Below are 21,247 nucleotides of genomic sequence, written 5' to 3' on the forward strand. Positions count from 1 at the left end.
AAAAAAGTACATATTTTATGTTAAAACCGCATTTCTACTATATCTTAAATCACAACTACATAAAAGTAACACACTAACCTTGATTACCACTTATTTTCATCAATATAAATCTGTTCTCCAGAACGAAAGATGCATGTAGATGGATGCTTGTGTGAGTTAGATGACTGGCACCTTTTAAAAAACTGTCCAAGAAAGTTTGAAATAATGAATTTCCATGTTGCATGAGGAGGTAATTAAAGTCACTCTCCCATATTTCTTTAAATTAAGGTGCCATATTTTGTACGAAATGTCCTTATGTTATTAAAACTTTCTTTTGGAATGGGAAAAAGCTGGTACCACAGATGTGCACGTTAGAAGAAAAATTATGATTTATAAATTTTATAATGAAAAAAGGTATCAAAGTGACATAAATATTTTTATTTCTTAGAATTAAATTTAATTTAAGCTTAATTCCTACAGCAATCTTTAGAAAGTTTTATTATGCATCTTTCTTAAAGGTAATTTTTTTAAAAAAGTAAATGTTACCTTTAGGGCTTTAAAAAATATTTTTATTGATTTCAGAGAGGAAAGAAGAGGGAGAGAGAGATAGAAACATCAGTGATGAGAGAGAAGCATTGATTGGCTGCCTTCTGCATGCCTCCATATTGGGGATCGAGCCCACACCCCCGGGCATGTGCCCTTGACCGGAATGGAACCTGGGATCTTTCAGTTTGCAGGCTGACGCTCTATCCACGGAGCCACACCAGGTAGGGCTGGCCGGGCCTTTCTTGAAGATAATTTATAATTTATTATAATGTTTTAGAAATTTCCATCCATTTTTAGAATTCAAAATTTTGGCTAAAACCATCTATTAGGCAAAGTCTTCTCTTAATTGTTTCCACCCATGAGGCCTGCGCTCATCCTGTAAGGAGCTTCATGGGGAGCACAGCAGGGAGAGTTCTGGTTGAGTAACTTATAGATGGTGAACATGAGGAGCAGCTCCCAAGTTTGCTCAGGATTCTGAACGCTTGACGTCATTGAAATGCCCCCAAAATGAGCCTGCAGTTACCAGGAAGAGTGACTACGTTAGCCTGCTCACAGTCTCTTTGAGGGAAAGGCACATTGAGTGTGTAAGTGTAAAGAAATATTTTTGAAATAATAATTCTGATTACAATTATAAGATACTGAATGAACTTGGAGGCTTCATTTATTACTGGTGAAAGAGTTCAGAGCCATTGAAAACATTTCCCTCTAGACATTGACATGATCGGCCTTTTTCAGTGGTGGGCAAACTCATTAGTCAACAGAGCCAAATATCAACAGTACAACGATTGAAATTTCTTTTGAGAGCCAAATTTTTTAAACTTAAATTTCTTCTAATGCCACTTCTTCAAAATAGACTCGCCCAGGCCGTGGTATTTTGTGGAAGAGCCACACTCAAGGGGCCAAAGAGCTGCATGTGGCTCGCGAGCCACAGTTTGCCGACCACGGGCCTATTTTAAGCAGCAATTCCAAAGGTTGGCCAAGTGCTAGGCAGCAATACTGAGCAAAAGTCAGTTTCCCCCTTGTAGGAAACCTGCGTGCATCCTGTTAAAGAGGAGGCTTAAACAGGCCAGGGAAGGTTTACTTAAGACTATTGCAAGGCGCCCAAACCGGTTTGGCTCGGTGGATAGAGCGTCGGCCTGTGGACTGAAGGGTCCCGGGTTCGATTCCGGTCAAGGGCATGTGCCTTGGTTGCGGGCACATCCCCAGTGGGGGGTGTGCAGGAGGCAGCTGATCGATGTTTCTAGCTCTATCCCTCTCCCTTCCTCTCTGTAAAAAATCAATAAAATATATTAAAAAAAAAAAAAAAAAAAAAGACTGTTGCAAGAGGGGAGAAAGACTGGACTCAATTCTGCTGAAACAAACGGAGGAGTGTTTCAGCCCTGGGGTGAGCCAGTGAAATAGTCTTGGAGTGGGGACTGGTCTGAGTGCTGGCGCCATCTGAGTTTGATAATTACTGCACTTATTTGAAGTTGGGCTCGTACCTTCCCACAGAGAATGGGAGTTCTATCTTCCCTAATGATTGCATTTTCTTCCCTAATGATTGTATTTCTAAAAGATGGTTCCCAGGCTCTTAGGAAGACATCCCTTACTGGCTAAAGGCTGGAAGAGGATTTACATGTCAAAGGGGCAGAGAAAGAATTTACAACTGCAAGGTTTCTAAAGTAAATGCTGTAAGTGAGGGAAGTTCCAGGGCTCTTTGGCAGGGAGAATGAAGTTTAAGGCCATCTTGGTCAACTCAACCCTGGAACACAGGTGCAGATCTGCTTGCCAGCGACAGAGAAAAGTCCATGAGAACAGGAAGTTCCTGAATCTCCCCTCCTCCTGAATCTGATTTAGATATTTCACTTATGTATCCTCAGGGTGGCCCAGGCTTGCCAATATCATAGAACTTACTAGGTCAAATTGCAATTTTGGACACTAATCCACAAGCTTCACAAGGACAGCCATCCTGCTTACATTTCTAACCTCAGGACCTACTGTAATGCCCCTTCCCTCACAGTGCCTCAATCAATGTCTGCTAAGATCAACTGAATTCTAAAAAACTCAGAGATAGGTAGCTGACGTGGGAAATAAGGATGTAGGAATTACAAAAGAATTTCAAGCCTTTAGTAAAATGAAGGTTGCAAAGGAATTGATCTGAGGCCAGGTATTCCTAAAAGGCACCAACTTTTCTAGTAAATCCTAGAACATGGGAAGTGGAGACACTGGGGAAGATAGGGAAGGGGCTCACGTTTAATGCATGCTGGATGGTAGACACCATGTTAACATACGAGAGTTAATCCTTTATCTGAGAGGAAAGCATGGCAAACCACACTTTGTAAGTAAGGAAGCTGACCCCTGCAGTGGCCATATAGCTACAAACTGCGAGCCAAGATTTCAGCCCTCACCTTTCTGGTCACAAGTTATAAAGCCATTAAATTGGCTGCCTTAAACTTAGATTGTAATAATTTTAGAGGAAGGGAAAAATAGTCAAAACATTAACTTTGCGTATTAGATGATACCCCTAAGAAGAGATCATTCTCAAAATATATATAAATCGATACAACGCTAGAAACAAGGATGTTCTAAAGCAGGCAGGTGATATTTTAGGGTACCTTCCAAAACTTTTGACTGTGGTATCACCACAGAGACACTGTCTCTTGCCAGCACCATCAGCTGTGCATCGGATGGACACTGAGTGACATTAGTAGGGCTCTTCTCCAGAACTTAGGACAGTCTCTGTGCTTCTTCAGTAAGGAAATATAATTGTATGTTTGATTCCGTTATCACTGAAAAGGGTTGCTTCAAAGATCAATCTTTTTGTTTTTTTCAGATACAGTTTGGGAATGCTATTTATTAATTCTACGTGCTAGAGATGTGCTGTAATCCCCTTAAGTCCCTGGTGCCAGCCCTCCTGGTTAAAGACACTGTTTAAAGGAGGGGGCTATTCCTGAATGGGGGAGGGATGTCTGGGACAAGAGCAAGCAGGGTGGGAAGAATTGAATGAACAATTTAGTTTATCTGAAAGCCTGATAAAATTCAAATAGCCCTATTAGGCTTATATGAAACTTATTTTTCAAAATAACATGATGACAGTTTTTCTTAAGAATTTGTGGGGAGAAGAAATAAAAATGAATCTAGCCAACTAAAGGAATACTTTTGGTCCTCACACTCCTATGAAATCCTTTGGTGAATTCCTCAATTTATCATCAGACTGGTTTTACCCTTTTCCAGAACAAAACTCCTACTGGGAGGAAGTGAGGCCCGTGCTCCCCAGGGCACCGTGGGCATCCCTCCAGCTCTCCTGGAAAACCCATTCTACCACTTACATCACAGACAACTGTGAATTGAAAGGGAGAACCCGCTCACACAGCCGCTTACACAAAAGCCTCTTAGACAAAAGCACAAGAACATTCTTAAAGGAACCACATACAAACAAGCATATTTACAATAATTATTAGTTCATCATCATGCCCCATTGAGACTACGGGGTTGCTTGGCAACAGAATCCGGCACCCTTAACATGAACATGCATGGGAACAAAGGTGAAAAGTAATCAAAACCTTAAAAAAGCCAGTTCTTTGAGATAAATCTTTGTAAAAAGACAACACATCCTGGGAAAATGAGTTTTTCATCTAAGAATAGTGTCTGAGAAGGGTGGGCCCTTACTTCATGGCTGAACCTGAACCACTTTCCATAGAATAGATAGAACAATGGGACTTTTAGTTTTTATATAATTCAGGGCACTTAAGAGGATTATTTATCAGGGTTGGCTTGAAAATGCATAATAGTTCTATGCCCATTTATTATCTTTAAAACTCTAGAGACATACACAGGAAGATACTTACAAAAATAAGTAAATATTATAAATACTATTGGTCCGGTGCACAAAATTCATGCACGGGGGTGGTGGCGGTGGTGGTGTCCCTCAGCCCAGCCTGCACCCTCTCCAATCTGGGAACCCTTGGGGGATGTCTGACTGCTGGTTTAGGCCCGATTGGGCCTAAACCAGCAGTTGGATATCCCTCTCGCAATCCAGGACTGCTGGCTCCTAACCACTCACCTGCCTGCCTGCTTGATTGCCCCTAACCACTCTGCATGCTGGCCTGCTTGCCCCCAACTGCCCCCCCTTGCCGGCCTGATCACCCCTAACTGTCCCCCACCGGCCTGCTCACCTCCAATTGCCCCCGGCCCCGCCGGCCTGCTCACCCCCAACTGCCCACCCCCGCCAGCCTGATCACCCCCAACTGCTCTCCCCTCCTGGCCTGATCGCCCCTAACCGCCTCTGCCTCGGCCCTGTCATCATGGCTTTGTCCGGAAGGTCTCTCAGAAGGTCTCTGCTCTAATTATCATATTACCCTTTTATTAGTATAGATAGGATATGACATACCGCCATAACTATAACATATCTACCAGTATTACTCTATGAGAACACTTACTTCATGCGATAGGAAGGCATCTAATACATTACATTGTATATGTTGTAAGTAGTAGGAAATACTGTATTCATAGCAATAATATACACCCTGTGGCTTCCCTTCCTAATTTGGGAATGGTTCCCCAGTTCTTTGAACGTTTCCTGGCCCCCGATGTGTTTGGAAAGAAAATAGCTCTGAGTTTGGAGAAATTAAATAACAATCATGACTCTAATTCAACTGCCTCCTGTACTTCCAGTCAGATAACAGGAAAAACATCCTGGGGCTGGCGCCTCCTATGGCTGAGCTCCGGAGTAAGGGCCTGTGGCCCAGTGCTGGGCAGGTGACAGTGACTGGAGTCACCTCGGGTCCGTCCTGCTGTCAGCCCGGCAACCAGGGCCCTCTGCTCCCAGCCCCTCCTGAGCCCCAGTGCCTCCTAACGGGGTCCCGAGGCTGCGCCCGGATCCCGCTGCCCTCTCCTCACAGGAGACCGGGGTGCACGGGGGCGCAGGTGTCCCATTTTCCTTAAAATGTTCAACCTGCACCTGCTCCACTGGTGTCCGCAGGTGGCCCGGGGGCAGACAGTGATCCCGGAGCGCTCGCCGCCCCTGCCAGAGCTCAGCCACGATGGTCTGGGGTGAGACAGCCCCGCCAGGCCCCGTGGCTGAGACTTGGACCCACTGCCTTAACCAGGGACCTGGTGCTTGGCAGCGGCAGAGGCGCTTCCCCCCCAGCCTGAGCTGGAGCGGGTCCCTGCGGTTTCAGAACCGAACTCCGAGGGCCTCTCCTGGTGGCAGCAGCCCTGAGCCTGCCAGCTTTCCCTCGATCCCACCAAGGTTTGCTTCTCTCCCTTGCTTCTCACTCTTGCTTCTCACACTTGCTGGAAACCTTCTCGGTCCACTTGCCATAGTAATCTCCAACGGGGCTGAGGGGACTGGGTGCTGCCATCTTTGTGGCGGTGTGACGGTCAATTTGCATATTCTGTCTTTATTAGATAGGCTATCTGATTAACTACAAATGTTCTACTTTTATGTCATCATATATAATTGGGAAAGAAAAACTCAAAACTTAAAAACTGTATTCTTTTGAATTTGAAATATATATGCATTATCTAGCTAATTACCATTTCCAGTTGTTTTTTTTTAAAAGCCTTCAAAGCTCTATGTCTTTGGGAATACTAGATTAACTAATTTTTGACAAGTTTCACTGGCTTGCTTCTATTAGTGACAATGGAAACAATCCCAGTCATGTGGTCTCTCACTCAACAAATCCAAAGAATAAGCTCAGGAACTGGATGGGAGGCAGGCAACCCCTGCTCTGGTCCTAGTCCTGTTTCTGGCTTGAACAAGTCACTTACCCATCGTAGACCGCGTATTCCTCCTTTTTAAATGGAGACTTCCAACATTCTCCCAGGTCTGACACTCCATGTCCATGTCCAGCACTCTCAGTGGAATCATTCTTTTTTTCTCACAGAAGAATTAGTTGTTTTATTGAGTTGGTTCCTTGGCCACTATCATTAGGTGATTATTAGAAGTAGCAGGTCTGTATACTAATACTGTTCAAGTATCTGGCAGAAGAGTTTCATTACTGGCTTCTTTTGATTTTCTCTGACGTGCTGTAGAGCTGATTGTTAGTTCTGGAAGCGGGAAATATGCAGGTGCAGATGTAATATGCTTTCTATCAAGCCGTTCTGTTTTAAAACAGCTGGCTTGTCTGTACAGTCCTTAGACGAGGGCTATATGAGCACATCTGTTTTCCTTTGCTTGAGAGGTTTTATAACATCACCAAAAGGTCATCTTTAAACACACAAGATCCACAACAAAACCTTGGACAACAGCCAGTCCACCAACAAAACAAACCCAACGGACTATTGACAGATACTAATTTAAATAGGCGCAGAACACGAGTGGGCTGAGGGGAGGGGCGAGAAATAGCTCACAGGCTTAGCAAAGAAATAACTTCATGCTTCATAATACTGAGTTGTCAGGAACTAACGGCAGTAAACAAACCTGGGGCTAGTAACTGGCGAGGTTGCATTTATAAAGAAGCTGAAAGCAAGAGTCTAAGATCATGAGACAGAGGCAGAATTATGGGCCTCATCTGCACTGGATTCTATATGCCATCTCTAAAACCAAGAGAAAGTGATGTAAACATTTTAATCACAGTGAAATGCAAAGTGGGTTTTAATCCCACTATTGATATCAGGCCAGGGTTGTGATTATGCAACCGAGGATGTGTACTCAAGTACTGGCAGCTAAGTATCAGGGGAAATGCTCCTCTTCCCACAGAAATACCACTTCTCCCACTAAGAATGCGAATGGAAGAATTCTTTACCAGGAAGCACATTGGAGGAGAATCACAGATATTTAAATCCAGAAGCGTAATATTGACATAAGAAGGAAGTTGGTTTATTAGGAAGAGAGCGAGCTACAGAAATCTCTGATGGGGACAGTGCACTTTTAGTCAAACATTTTACAATTATGAATAGAAGTGGAGAATTCTCTGCAGTTTGTATATTTTATCCAGGTTTAAGGAAGTAGCTTACTGGAAGTTCCCCAGAGTGAAAATTAACCTGCTGGGGAATGTGGATGCCACCAATATGGAAACAATGACTTAAGGCAGAAACATATTTTTGTAGCAAAGAATTTCACTGAATTTGTAAAAGAGGATCTTATAGTTGACACCAAAATCATGTATAAATTTTAGATTATGGAATACATAAATTTTTACTTATGAGAAACAGTCAATATATTGTACACAATATATTACAGTAGTGTTAGGTTCTTTGCAGTGAATAATTTTACAGTCTTTTTTGAATGTGTTTTTATTGATTTCAGATAGAGGAAAGGAGAGGGAGAGAGAGAGAGAAACATCAATGATGAGAGAGAATCATTGATGGGCTGCCTCCTGCATGCCCCCTACTGGGGCTCGAGCCAGCAACCTGGGCATGTGCCCTGACTGGGAATTGAACCATGTCCTCTTGGTTCATGGGTCCATGCTCAACCACTGAGCCACACTGGTTGTGCAATTTTATAGTCTTTGTGTGGTCTTTTCAAAGAGCCTAGCTTTAAAATAAAGATTCTTTCAGATTTGGGAAACAAGAAGTTTAAAATCAGATGAACCAGATTTCTACACTCCAGTTTCTGAAGCTCCAAGTGGGCAGGCTTTAAAATGGTGCATGGCTGAGGCCATGTGGGAGGGAATCTGTGTGGGCCTTCCCCTCTCTGAATCCTGTTACACATTCTGTAACATGCAGGAGGCACAGAGCATTCATGTTACGCTTCTCAGGCAAACTTTTACACAAGGATAGCGGTCATCCTCAGAACTTCCCTTTCTAACTAATTAGAATAGACCTTGGGCAAAACGGTGCTGTTTGCTTGTTGCATCGAGCTCCACTTTCTGAGCTTCTTTTCCCTGTGAGTCTAGTTATCCCTCTGTCCTCTGTGTTACCTAATGCTCTCTGCAGAAAGCTTAGGCCCCAAGTTCTCTTCCTTCCTGCACATCATCAGCACTTGCTTTTGGATCATTCAGGCTGAGGAAGAATGACTAAGATCTTAAAGTATGATGGTATTTGGATTTCAGTGGGAAAAAAGATTTAAGAAAGCTGCGGGAATGAGGTCCAGAGATAAAGGGATTAGCATTGACTGTCAAGCATCAGTGAGGAGGATGGGAGACATCTTTAGACATCAGAACTGTTCTGCCTCTCCAACCATACAATTAGTCCTGCAAGCCGTAGAGTTGGAGAGAAGCAATTGTATGAATGGCTCAAGATTCCAGGAAGCAGAAGTAAAAATCCTTCCTTCTAAGTTCATACCTTGGATGTAGGTTTACTAAAGAGGACATGAAAGTTGCTCCCTGTTTCCAGAACCCACAGCAGCTAACGGGGAAAAGGAGATGGATAAAGCAGCCTTGGTGTAGGTGTTGGCGATGGCAGGGGAACTTCAGTGGGCACTGCAGATGGGAAGTGGAGGTCAAGATGGTGCGTGTGTTCGTGTGTGTTCATGTAGATGCCACCCTGTCATCTCAAAAAAGACAAGCCCACCGAAGTTATTAATGCACTAAGAAGAAACTGTGAATTTCAACATCATTTCATTGCTAAATTGGGTCATAGTTGAGGGATGAATTAATAGCAACGACTTCCTTGAAAAGCCTCCTACGGCTGTTGGTTCTTTGTGTGGCATGATAGGCAAGGGATTTGTTCCAAAGAGACACGAACAGGAAATACTGGCTGTCAAGAATTTGGACAGTAGTAGTTAAGCAAAAACTAAAATATGACAGAAAGCACTGTTTTCTTGGTCTCATATGCAAAATTAATATGAAAAAGTAAAAAAGTCTGAATTGTATTGTTTTATATTTAGCAGTTATGTAAACTAAAATAAACAGATATTACTACTCATTATTAAAGTTATTCAAGTACCTAAAAATTTGCTTTGAAATGATTCCTGAACATGAATGCATTTCACATTAGAATCAGATAACAAAACGAAACTCCGTTTCATTTACATGGGGCAGTATTTAGTAGTTATTGACCATTTTCCACAGTTAGTAAACAATTAATTTTCTAACATTCCTTAAGTTACTATCTTTTAAAAATATATTTTATTGATTTTTTTACTGAGAGGAAGGGAGAGAGATAGAGAGTTAGAAACATCGATGAGAGAGAAACATTGGTCAACTGCCTCCTGCACACTCCCTTCTGGGTATGTACCTGTAACCAAGGTACATGCCCTTGACCGGAATCGAACCTGGGACCCTTGAGTCCGCAGGCCGACGCTCTATCCACTGAGCCAAACCAGTTAGGGCAAGTTACTATTTTTTTATCCTCACCCGAGGATATGTTTACTGATTTTACAGAGAGGAAAGGAGAAAGAACATCTCTCAGTTGCCCTCCCTACATAACCAGACCAGGGATTGAACCTGCCACCCAAGCACATGCTCTGACCAGGATTTGAACCTGCAACCTTCAATTTACTATTTTAAAAAAACATTTTTTATTGATTTCAGAGAGGAAGGGAGAGGGAGAGAGAAATAGAAACATCAATGATGAGAGAGAATCACTGATCAACTGCCTCCTGCACAACCCCCACTGGGGATTGAGCCCAGGCATGTGCCCGGACCAGGAATCCAGCTGTGACCTCCTGGTTCATAGTTTGATACTCAATCACTGAGCCACACTGGCTGGGCTAATCTACTATTTCTTTTAAAAAAACAAAAGTTGGATTTTATTTTTTGTATTCGATGTTCTATTCTTTGCTAAGAAGGGAAGAAAAAGCACTAATCCTAAGCAAGTGAGCTTCTCGCTCTGCCTGATGATTCTGACGATGATAGAGGCTTTCTCTATAGCACAGAGATAAGGAAAGCTGACTGCACACAAAGAGGGGTGTGCCAAGACGTAGTGAGCAAGCTCTTTTAATTCTCTGGAGCAGAAACCCGTTATTGTACTTTGCATAAATTTGCCTTCATCCTAATTCATATTTTCCCTGTGGAACTTATATCGCTGTAATACTAAATTTGTGAAGGAAGTATAGTAGACTCACATCCCTTACACTGGTGATATTTAAACTTGACCACTAAAATTGTTATTATTGCATAAACTAGGAGCAAACTGCTCTGTTAACAAGCAGAGGCTTATAGGAACAATAGATTTTCCACTCTGCTTTTTTATGGTGTGTGAGCCTAATTACTCTAGTTGGCCTATTAATGGCAACACATGACAAAATTTTCCTGACCACTAACTAATGAACTCAAATGTCACTCGTGTTATTACTGGTAAAGCTTCTACTACTTCTGTCTTACCGTATGCATCCTATTCCCCCCCTCGACCTTCCTCATACTCAGCCCATTTCCTTAGCTTAGGAGTCAGATGATACTTGTTACAATCAGTGAGGAAACAAAGAAGAATGAATGCAATGGCAATTAATTAGAGGTTTTGAGGGTATTAAAAACAGAAGAAGGATAGAAATAATAATCATATAGTTTTAGGACAGCTATGGTATATAAATAGAACCCAGATGAGCACCAGAGATAATTTTCCAGTATTTAATATGTTTGATACACACCCAATGTGTGTCCATGGGTGACAAGCAACTAGCAGTAAAGAAGAATAAATAGTTACATTTCGGGACAAACCAGATTATTGGAATGAACTAATAATGCACTGTTTACCTCACTAATTTCTTAGGCTTTCTCTGTTTATTTTGCTAGAAGTTATATGATAGACTATCTGAGGGGAAGCATTTCAATGACTTCTGCATTGTGGGACATGAAACAGTGAGAACTCGGGGCAGGGAAGGAAATGTGGGAAGAAAGAAGTGAAAAGAGAAATGAAAGGGGAAAAGATTGAGTACTTGGCTATTGGTGCCAAGAGAGTTTAATTTGTGCTCTCTTACTCAATCTTCACAATGTTCTTGTCAGATGGTATTAATATACCCATTTTAGAGATACGTATCTGAGGTTCTTCAACTATAAGTTACACTTCATTATCTGCCAGGGTTTCAAGCCTGTGATGGGGACAGTAGGGTCTGGAATTTCAACCCCAGTCAAATCAAGACCTGGTGGAGACACCATCATAGATACACAGTTTTGATCTAAATTCTGACCACATTGAAATGTTCTTTCTCCTCTTTAGGGGGGGTAGTTTCCAGAAGAACTATAATTCTTCTGTAACAATTTTTCTGAGTTGTTTGTGCCAACTAACAACTTTTGATTGGACTTTATATTAATAAAATCTGGAATTACATGCAAATGCTGTGAACCACTTATTTGCTTTTTAGTTGTCTGTCATCGCATCCCCCAAACTCAGTTATATTACCTAATAGCTTGCATTAAATGAGGCAATGAATGCCTCTTCTGCACCCAAACACTATTATAATTATTTTTCACCCTTACACTGTCCCTGTAATGTCTATTATGTCCAACAATGCTGTGTTCACTCACGTTTGGCATCATTTTGACTTTCACCACTTATGTGCTGTGCTTGCAAACCCGTTGCTTAAATATACAGCTGGCACACAGATCACTTCCTGGTGGCCACGAGGGCAGTGCTGACTTTATCTGCATTTTAGATCATTAGAGTCTGGGGGCCTGCAGGCAAAGCAGTGCTTCCCTTTGGCACTTTCAGAAGAGGATATTTGTAAATATGCATTACTAATGAAAGAAAACACACTTACCTCCCCCTCAACTCCCCCCCCACAAGCAAAGTAAAATAACATTTTGTACAAAAAGGAAAGGTTTTCCTAACAACATCTTAAGCCATTGCTGTCCTCTTATTTGAAATTTAATTCTGATTAGGATGTATTTTATATCTCATTGAAATCTTACAAAGCCAGCAGAGCTGTCCCTGTGTGTAATGATTGACCTCACACTGAAATATCCTTTTTAAAAATATGTTTTTATTGATTTGAGGTAGAGAAAAGAAGGGAGAGGGAGAGAGAAACATCAACGAGAGAAGAGAACCATTGATCTGCTGCCCCTGCATACTCCCTACTGGGGACTGAGCCTACAACTGGGCATGTGCCCTGACTGGAAATCAAACCAGCAACCTCTCAGTGCACAGGACAATGACCAACCAACTGAGCCACACTGGCCAGGGCTCACATCAAACTATCTTAAACATATGAACAGTAATGGTTTTCAGGGGTCCTCAAACTTTTTAAAGAGGGGGCCAGTTCACTGTCCCTCAGACCGTTGGAGGGCTGGACTATAGTTTAAAAAAAAACACTATGAACAAATTGCTATGCGCACTGCGGGCCCGGGACGAGTTGGCTGCTAAGCAGGACAGGCAGCGGCACCCGGCGGGCCGGATAAATGTCCTCGGCGGGCCGCATGTGGCCCGCGGGCCGTAGTTTGAGGATGCCTGGTAAGTGATAAATATAATGTTGACACCTGATTCATCAAGGAGCATATGTTGCAAATACAAGTGGACAGTGAAAGGACAAGAATACTTTTTAACTAAATATTGCCTTGATATTTAGACCACTGGCTAAGAAATAGAGAAGGACATGAGAACAGGTTTCATCCATTTCAAGGAAGCAGAGTATTTGCAGATCACTGGACATTTACTAGGCGTGTTCTTCCAGTCAGGAAGGCTATAGCACTTACGTGTGTCATTCAGTTTAACCATATCCTCTGTAATGGTGTTATCCTGGACTGCAGATAGGAAACGTGCTCAGAAAGAGGGTAAGTAGCAAAACCTAAACGGATCCAATTCTAGAGCAAAGCTCTTTCTGCCACATCAGTGTGGGTCTACCTCTCTTTGCGAATTGATTAACTCTAGGAGCCTTCTTCTAGAAGAATGTTTTAAAAACACACACGGCATGCGGGATGATATTTCAGTGCAAATCTCACCAACCGATTGCTGTGATTGGACTAGCTTCTGCTGGTCGATCTTTGTGAAACTGCTCTCCTCTGAGATAGTGTGCTTTCAGTATGTTCTCTGAAGACTTCCCTAAATTACACAGATCATAAAACTGCTTTGCTTTAAGTCTAAAGAAAAATGGAATGCTTAGATGCCAATGTTGTCCTCTTTGACATCTGCCATGCATGGTTCAAGCTACGATGTGTCCACAAACTGTCCATTATGCCACGACTTCTTTTGGATATTGTGGAGTAGATGTAACTTAATAATTACGAAGAAATAGAGATACATTGCTCTTGGCCCTCCCCATCTGCTGGCAGCCTCCCCTCTGCCCTGGGCTAGTTCCTCCTGCTGCCCCTTAGTACAGACAGCATGTTTTGTGACCTCATTCACAGTCTTCTCTATCCCAAGTGCATCTTACATACACTCAGGCCTTCTCAAGCATATCGTGTGTGCCAGGCAGTCAGGGTCAGTTTCACATATCTATACCTCCACACTGGAACTTCACCAGAGGGGTCCTGGCAGACAAGGGGAGCATGGTGTTTAAGAGAGTTGGTGCTGATATCAGCTCTCCTGAGTCCACATACTGTCTACACCCCTGACTAGCTGTGCAACCTTAGGGAAATCACCTGAGCCTGTTAAAAGCATCAGATTTCTCATCTGGAAAATGGGATAATAAATGTACCCAGCCCACAGGGTTAGTGTGTAAATGATGTAATAGTGCTTGCCTCTTATTAGTAATAGCTGCTCAGTATTAATTATTCACTGTGCATTCCCAGTCTCGGCTCAATTCCTAACACAGTTTTGTAGCAAATACTTATAGGATTGAACTAGTTCTGAAATTTAAGCAATGCGTCACCCATAACTTCTCCCACAGAAAGGGAGAATAGAGAAGAACCCACCTTTCATATCCTCTTTTCTTACTGTAACCCTTTCATTTAGCCCCCAGGAATAAAATAATATTCCTGAACCTCATCAGGTTTGAGAAATTTTAAAAGCAATAATTTGAAAATGCCTGGAGCTCCCTAATCTAATATGCCCAGGACCTCAGGGTCACCACGTATATATTAATGCAGTCTAGTTGAGACTAATGATGATAATTAGTGAGCCAACTATTTAAGAGCTTGTTGGGCTTCTTAAAATTTATTATCTGTACTTCATAGAGGCGCAGCTGTTTGTTTTTATAGGAGATCCAACAGTCAAGATAATCTTTAAAACTCAGATCATAGCATATCCTTGGCTTGCTTCTAAACTTTAAAGGCCATCAATCTAGCATGAAGATACTCAAGTATAAACCACCTAACAAGGCTCACAGGCACCAAGTGCACTGGCCACTTCCTATGTCTTTCCCCGACCTTCATCCGGTTCTGGGTACATGAGTCTTTCTCCAGTTTCAGATGCAACCAGTTTGGATTGTTGCTGTCTCCCAGCTTTGCACTTGCTGATTCTTCTACCCCATCCAACGTCCCTCTGATCAGTAAGGTCTCCGTTAGAATGCCATCACTACTATCTTGACCACAGAGACCTGCCTCCTCAGTGCCTCTCTACCCCATTGTCCAGTTGCATGTCAGTCACTCTGTGAAATCTGTTGACATGTTTACTCATCTCCCCCCATCTCTGGGGTATTTGCCTAAGAATAAGGACTTTGTGTTTTCTTGTTCATCACTGAAACTTCCAAGACTTTCAACAGAGACAGGTGACAGAAGGTGCTTAGGAAATGTGTATGAAATAAACGAGTAAATATGTGAACGAGGGAAAAATGTAAAACACTAAAGCAAGACTATTTCTCTTTCAAAAGGACAGAGTAATAAGAAATCATTTCATTCAATCAGAATCAATTAGACCTAGTCATTGATGCTTGACTTACTTGTTCCCATTCAATACAAAATGTTCCATTGCTTCCTGCTCCTTTACAAGGTGTTCATTCAATTTTGCTCACTTAAGGTCAATTGGTAAGACATTATTTAACTTGCCTACTCTAAAGTTCCAGCATTAACTCAGCCAGGGGCATCACAAATTACTGATCACGTGACTTTGGGGAAATGATACTTAACCTCTCAGTGCCTCAGTTTCCTCTTTCACGCTATGGGAATAGCAATAAGGGTTATCTCACAGATTTATGAGGAGCATAAACTCATACATGTAAAACAGTGCCCTACAATAGTGTCTGGCACATGGTAAGCCTTACAGAGGTCCTGACTGCTGCGACTCATATTGCTATTATGAGACCAAAAATTTGAGACCAATCCTTCATGTAGTTGCATGCACCACTGATAAATGAAACTAATAGAATATTTAGAAATCAGATTAAAGAAGGGGAGCCCGTTAAATACACTCTGGTAGAAGATTATGAGGCTGTAGCAGCATAGAAGCATAAAAACAAATAGTTTTTTGTTTGCTTTTTTTTTTTTAAAGAAGGAAAGGGCCTAGAAATATGGAGACAAAAATGATTGCTAGGCTGTGCTGACGAGGAGATGGCTCGCCACCTTCAGCAGGAGTAGTTCAGGGCAGTGGGAAAGGGGTTGGGGTGAGGGAAACCTGATGGGAGCAGCTTACAGAGTGAATGGGACTTGAAATGGAAAGGATGGATGAAGATAATTTTGAAAAGCTCAGTCATGAAGTGGATAAAGAAGATAGGCAGGAATCAAGGGAGGGTTTCATGTTATGTGTATACTTTTAAACTAGGAGTTACTAGTCTAGAGTAAGTTTGAATTTTGAGGGGAATAATTCATATGGACTAGATGGGTTGTAGAAAATTCAGTGCTGTGAAGTACTTGAGAAGATGAGAGAAAATGGAATACCTCCCATATGTAGTGCAAATGGCCTTTTAACTTGAACTCTTATAATAAAAGGGAATACAAAGATTAGTGTGAATGCTAATGAATTAATGAACCGGACAGTGGACTATTTACTGGCTTCTATATTCTTAATAAGATATGAGGCAACTCATCAGCAGAGAGCAAGGGAAGTAGAGAGGGTAGAGGGAAATTTGAGGAGAGTGGGGAAGACTTTAAAAAAAAAATAGTCATTAAGGAGAATTAGAAGGAACTTACTGGTAAGTCAGAACAATATTTCCAGCCTAGAAAACTCATTTGAAGTTGGTAATTATTAATTTATTAGCATTTCAATTTTCCCTGACTCATGATTTTTCTCCAGCTATCTGGATATAAGTTACAAAAAAGCGGAAAAGAGAGATGATGAGCGAGAGTAAATACAATTAGCACTATACATATAATATGTGTGCAGTTCAACCTCAATAGTTATAAAAATTCAAAGAAATGGAACATGAGGTTTCAGTTTAACTTAGCAAAATAAACAATTATATATATTTTATGTTGGCAAAATTTATTGCAATATAATTTGGTTTGATCTTTTGAAAAGTAATTTGAAATCTTTAGCAAGATAAAAATGTTCATAAGTTTTTACACATTATTCTAGAAACTTACTCCAATAAATAATTTATATTCAGAAAATTGTTATGTAAATAAAGGTGTTCATTGGCATGTCAATTCTAATAACAAAAAATTGGAACCACTTTTAGTAGTCAACAATACAAAAATGTTTTAGTAAAGTATACCCACTTACTAGAAAACTCATTATCCTATTACTAGAGGCCCGGGGCACGAAATTCATGCACGGGGGTGTGTGTCCCTCAGCCCAGCCTGCACCTTCTCCAATTTGGGACCCCTCGAGGGATGACCGACTGCCCGTTTAGGCCTGATCCCGGTAGGATCAGGCCTAAATGGGCAGTCGGACATCCCTCTCACAATCCAGGACTGCTGGCTCCCAACTACTCGCCTGCCTGCCTTTCTGATTGCCCCTAACCGCTTCTGCCTGCCAGCCTGATTGATGCCTAACTGCTCTCCTGCCAGCCTGTTTTCCCCTAACTGCCCTCCCCTGCAGGCCTGGTCCCCCCTAACTGCCCTCCCCTGCAGGCCTGGTCACCCCTAACTGCCCTCCCCTGCAAGCCTGGTCCCCCCTCAACTGCTCTCCCATGCAGGACTGGATCCCCCCAACTGCTCTCCCCTGCAGGCCTGGGTCACCCCCAACTGCCCTTCCCTGCAGGCCTGGTCGCCCCCAACTTCCCTCCTCTGCTGGCCTGGTCACCCCTAACTGCCCTCCCCTTCAGGCTTGATCACCCCCAACTGCCCTCCCTTGCAGGCCTGGTCCCTCCCAACTGCCCTCCCCTGCTGGCATGATTGCCCACAACTGCCCTCCCCTGCTGGCTATCTTGTGGTGGCCATCTTGTGTCCACATGGGGGCAGCCATCTTTGACCACATGGGGACAGCCATCATGTGTGTTGGAGTGATGGTCAATTTGCATATTACTCTTTTATTAGCTAGGATAGAGGCCTGGTGCATGGGTGGGGGCCAGATGGTTTGCCCTGAAGGATGTCCCAGATCAGGGTGGGGTTCCCTTGTTGTGTGGGGCGGCCTGGGCGAGGGGCCTGTGGTGGTTTGCAGGCCGGCCATGCCCCCCGGCGACCCAAGCGGAGGCCCTGGTATCTGGGATTTATTTATCTTCTATAATTGAAACTTTGTAGCCTTGAGCGGAGCCAAGCCTCCTGCTTGCTCCGTGGCCACAGCCATTTTTGTTGGGATTTATTTATCTTCTATAATTGAAACTTTGTAGCCTTGAGTGGAGTCCAGGGCCAGCCAGGGTGTGCGGAAAGCTTGGCTTCCTCCATTGCCGGGGAAACCCAAGCCTCCTGCTCTCTCCATGGCCGCAGCCATCTTGATTGGGTTAATTTGCATACACGCTCCTGAGTGGCTGGTGGGTGTGGCTTGTGGGTGTATTGGAGTGATGGTTAATTTGCATATTACTCTTTTATTAGATAGAATAATTACAAGACTGTGCAGCAAAATGGAATTATTCTTAATGAAGAATGAAGAAAGCTGATTTTAAAATACTGTTTACCTTTTGACAACTATGCAAACATGTGAATATTTATTAAAAATTAAACCAAAATAAAAATTTAAAAGCTCTGTAACAGTAATGGGAATTTTTTATTTGTTTCAAAATACTCTTTAACATATTTCATTTTATAATTTTGTTTTTAAGAGGACTAGTGAAGGAGTTCTTTTCTAACCCTTTTCTTAAGACGTTCTTATTATTACATTGTTATACTTCATACTTTCAAATAAAGTCAACCATTCCATCAGCAAGAAGATTAGAAGATTTGATAGTTCATACTTCCAAGTTATTTGGTATAAAGAGACCATATTCACTTGTAAGTGCTTTAAAAATATCATTTAAAGATTTTTTTCTTCGCTTAATCTTTCCTAGTATGAAATTAAGCAAACTACCCAAATTGCTAGCCATTCTCTTCCACTTTTCTCATGTTGATTGATTTAATTTTCCCTTCACAGAAATGAGAACAAATGAATCTGCAGGTGCACTGTTCCCTGTTACCCACAGTATGAACTGTGCTGGTATGAATGCTTCCTGTCTTCAGAGCACTTCCGTTATTGAGTTCATCCTTGGTCTTCTGTAATAAATATCTTATGTAAAAGTAAAATTTGGACTCAACTTCTGGAAGCCTTTTGCTTTCTCAGTTCCGAAGTGAGAGATCTTTTGTTCAGCCCTGTGGTTAACAGTTATTTGAGTAGTTTGGAGCTCCTAAGTTATTGGTTGATGAGTACCTGGCAATACTTGCCATTTCTCAGAAGTTCTCTATCAAACTAATTCTCTCTCTCTCTCTCTCTCTCTCTCTCTCTCTCTCACACACACACACACACACACACACACACACACACACACACTCACCCTGTATTAAGAGCACAGAGTCTGGCATTATGAAGTTCCAGGTGCTGATTCTGGTCCTGATATTTCTGGGCCATTTCACTTTAGGCAACTCACCTAATAACTGAGCCTTCTTATTTTCATCTGCAAAGGGGAGATTCCAATGATGTCAGACAATCCTCAAAGCATTACTAATGATTTTAGAGACTTTTTTACAGAGTCAGGTATAAAGCAGACACTCAATATATGACTAGTATTTTTATTAGTTTATTATGATTTAGGCCTTGTTTTTTTCCTGAATTTGTGAGTCTCCATTGTGAAATGCAATTTCCAATAAATTGAGTAACACCTGTTATCAGGAAAGATTTTATCTGAGTTCATGACTTCTGAGGCAACCCAGATTAGTTTCCTGCCTTTTCTCCTTGCCTAATGTAGTTGTTCAATAAAGAATCATTTAAAAAACAATGAATAAATAAGTGCATGGATGAGTGATTTAATGCTACTTTTTGAGAAGGTGGAACAAACATGAGTTGGTGGAACAGATGAGTAAAGGATCAAAAAAAAAAAAAAAAAAAAGCCAACTGTGTGTGCCCAGAGTCAGCCTAGGAAGAACGGCTCTGTTTATAAAAACACAAAGGGAAATGTGTTGAATAACTTATTTTAATTATTTTTTAAGAGTTAAGCACACTCCCCCCCCCAACACACACAAAAGAGTTAAGCACAAAGATCCCTTGATGACTTCCATGTTTGGCACCAATAAAAAATAAGATAGGATTAGAGCCATATTACAGACATTAAATAATAATACTATGTAGTCTAAATCTATGGAACATTTCTGAGTTGGCTGATGAAAAGTAATGAGTGACTTTTGAACAGCAGAGACAGGGAGAGAATGGCCTTTTCAGCACTCTGTCGCGCCTCGAAGTGAAATGCGTGGTAATCTGGCCACACAGCTGTCTATGGTAATGGCTGTTAGGCCTTACTGTGTCAGGTTTCCCCTGGGAAGATCAGATTTTGCCATGGGAGGGCTTTGTAGAAGTGCATCCAGTATCATGGCAATCACAAGTGTCAACAAACTCCAATTTAAATTGATGAACATAATGAAATGATAGTGTTATTTAATTGTGAGGTTTTGGGAAAAGGTGGGTAGGAAATGTGTAAAAGTGATGCCTTTATAGGCCGGAATAACAATACATCACTTTGATAACATAAAAGCATTAACTGAAGTGGTCTTGGCATCTTGCATTAGTATTTCCCTGTACTTCAGACATCGCCAGCAATCAATGTTTATGATCATCTCCTCCCTTGGAAGTGGAATCGTGCCCACAGTACACATTAGTCCTATAAGGGATTAATTACTGAAAGGAAATTCAGCATCTAAAGACAATTTGCTCTGAATTATACAGTGGCTTCTTCCAAAAAGGTGGTACCAGGAATTATTGCTTATTGAATTGAAGTTACAAGCCCTTTTAGAGTTATTGAGTTTTTCCCCAACATCAATGTCAATAAAGGTAAAGAATAGTTACATATTCAGTAAGAAATACAGGCACACAATCCCACACAATTTATGGCCCCCTAACAGTCCAGTGCTCCTTTCAGGGTCACCCCTGGTACAAGCACCAAGACACACGTTATGTGTCACCCCTCTTAGATCCTAATGTGTCTAAATGGGTAGGAAAGAGCATAACCTTGAAGAGAAAAATAATGTATTTGAGAATGGCCAATGGATAAAGGGAAGGAGAGATACTGCCACTTGTTTTCCATGAATGATGGTGTGGAATTTATGGGCAGATGGTCTGGAACAGGTGTGACTATATTTGAGGAGACTGCTTGCTCCCTTAGTTGCTCAGAAAACTGATTATTACTTTGGAAGCACAACCTTAGGACTTTATTGCTTCACCTGTTGTAGCCTTTTCCCTTACCTTAATATCTGGCTTTCTAAATCACTGATTGGCAGTCAACAGATTTATTCTTTCTCTGCCACACTATCACAAAAAGAGACCCACAGGCGCTCCTGTGCACACGCACACACATGCACACGCACACTTCTGTGTGTGACAGCGCTTGAAAAGACAAGCTCACAGTGCATGTACGCGATGGATATTATTCATTAAAGATCGCTGTGAAATATCCTTTGCAAGTTCGCTGTGTTTATTTTTTATGAATAATTAAGTTTAGTCAAATCAATAATTTCCTGAAAAATCTAGGCGAAAACTGGAGAAAGGAAGT

At 41.8% G+C, this 21,247-nt stretch overlaps 1 protein-coding gene across 1 annotated transcript in view; it reads left to right on the top strand.

Moving 5' to 3' along the window:
• The window catches only part of PKIA (cAMP-dependent protein kinase inhibitor alpha), a 77,155-nt gene that overhangs the window by 26,935 nt on the left and 28,973 nt on the right, over positions 1-21,247 (top strand). The gene's annotated exons all lie outside the window — the stretch shown is intronic.

Source organism: Plecotus auritus, assembly GCF_963455305.1.
Source record: "Plecotus auritus genome assembly, chromosome: 11".
Taxonomy (NCBI): domain Eukaryota; kingdom Metazoa; phylum Chordata; class Mammalia; order Chiroptera; family Vespertilionidae; genus Plecotus; species Plecotus auritus.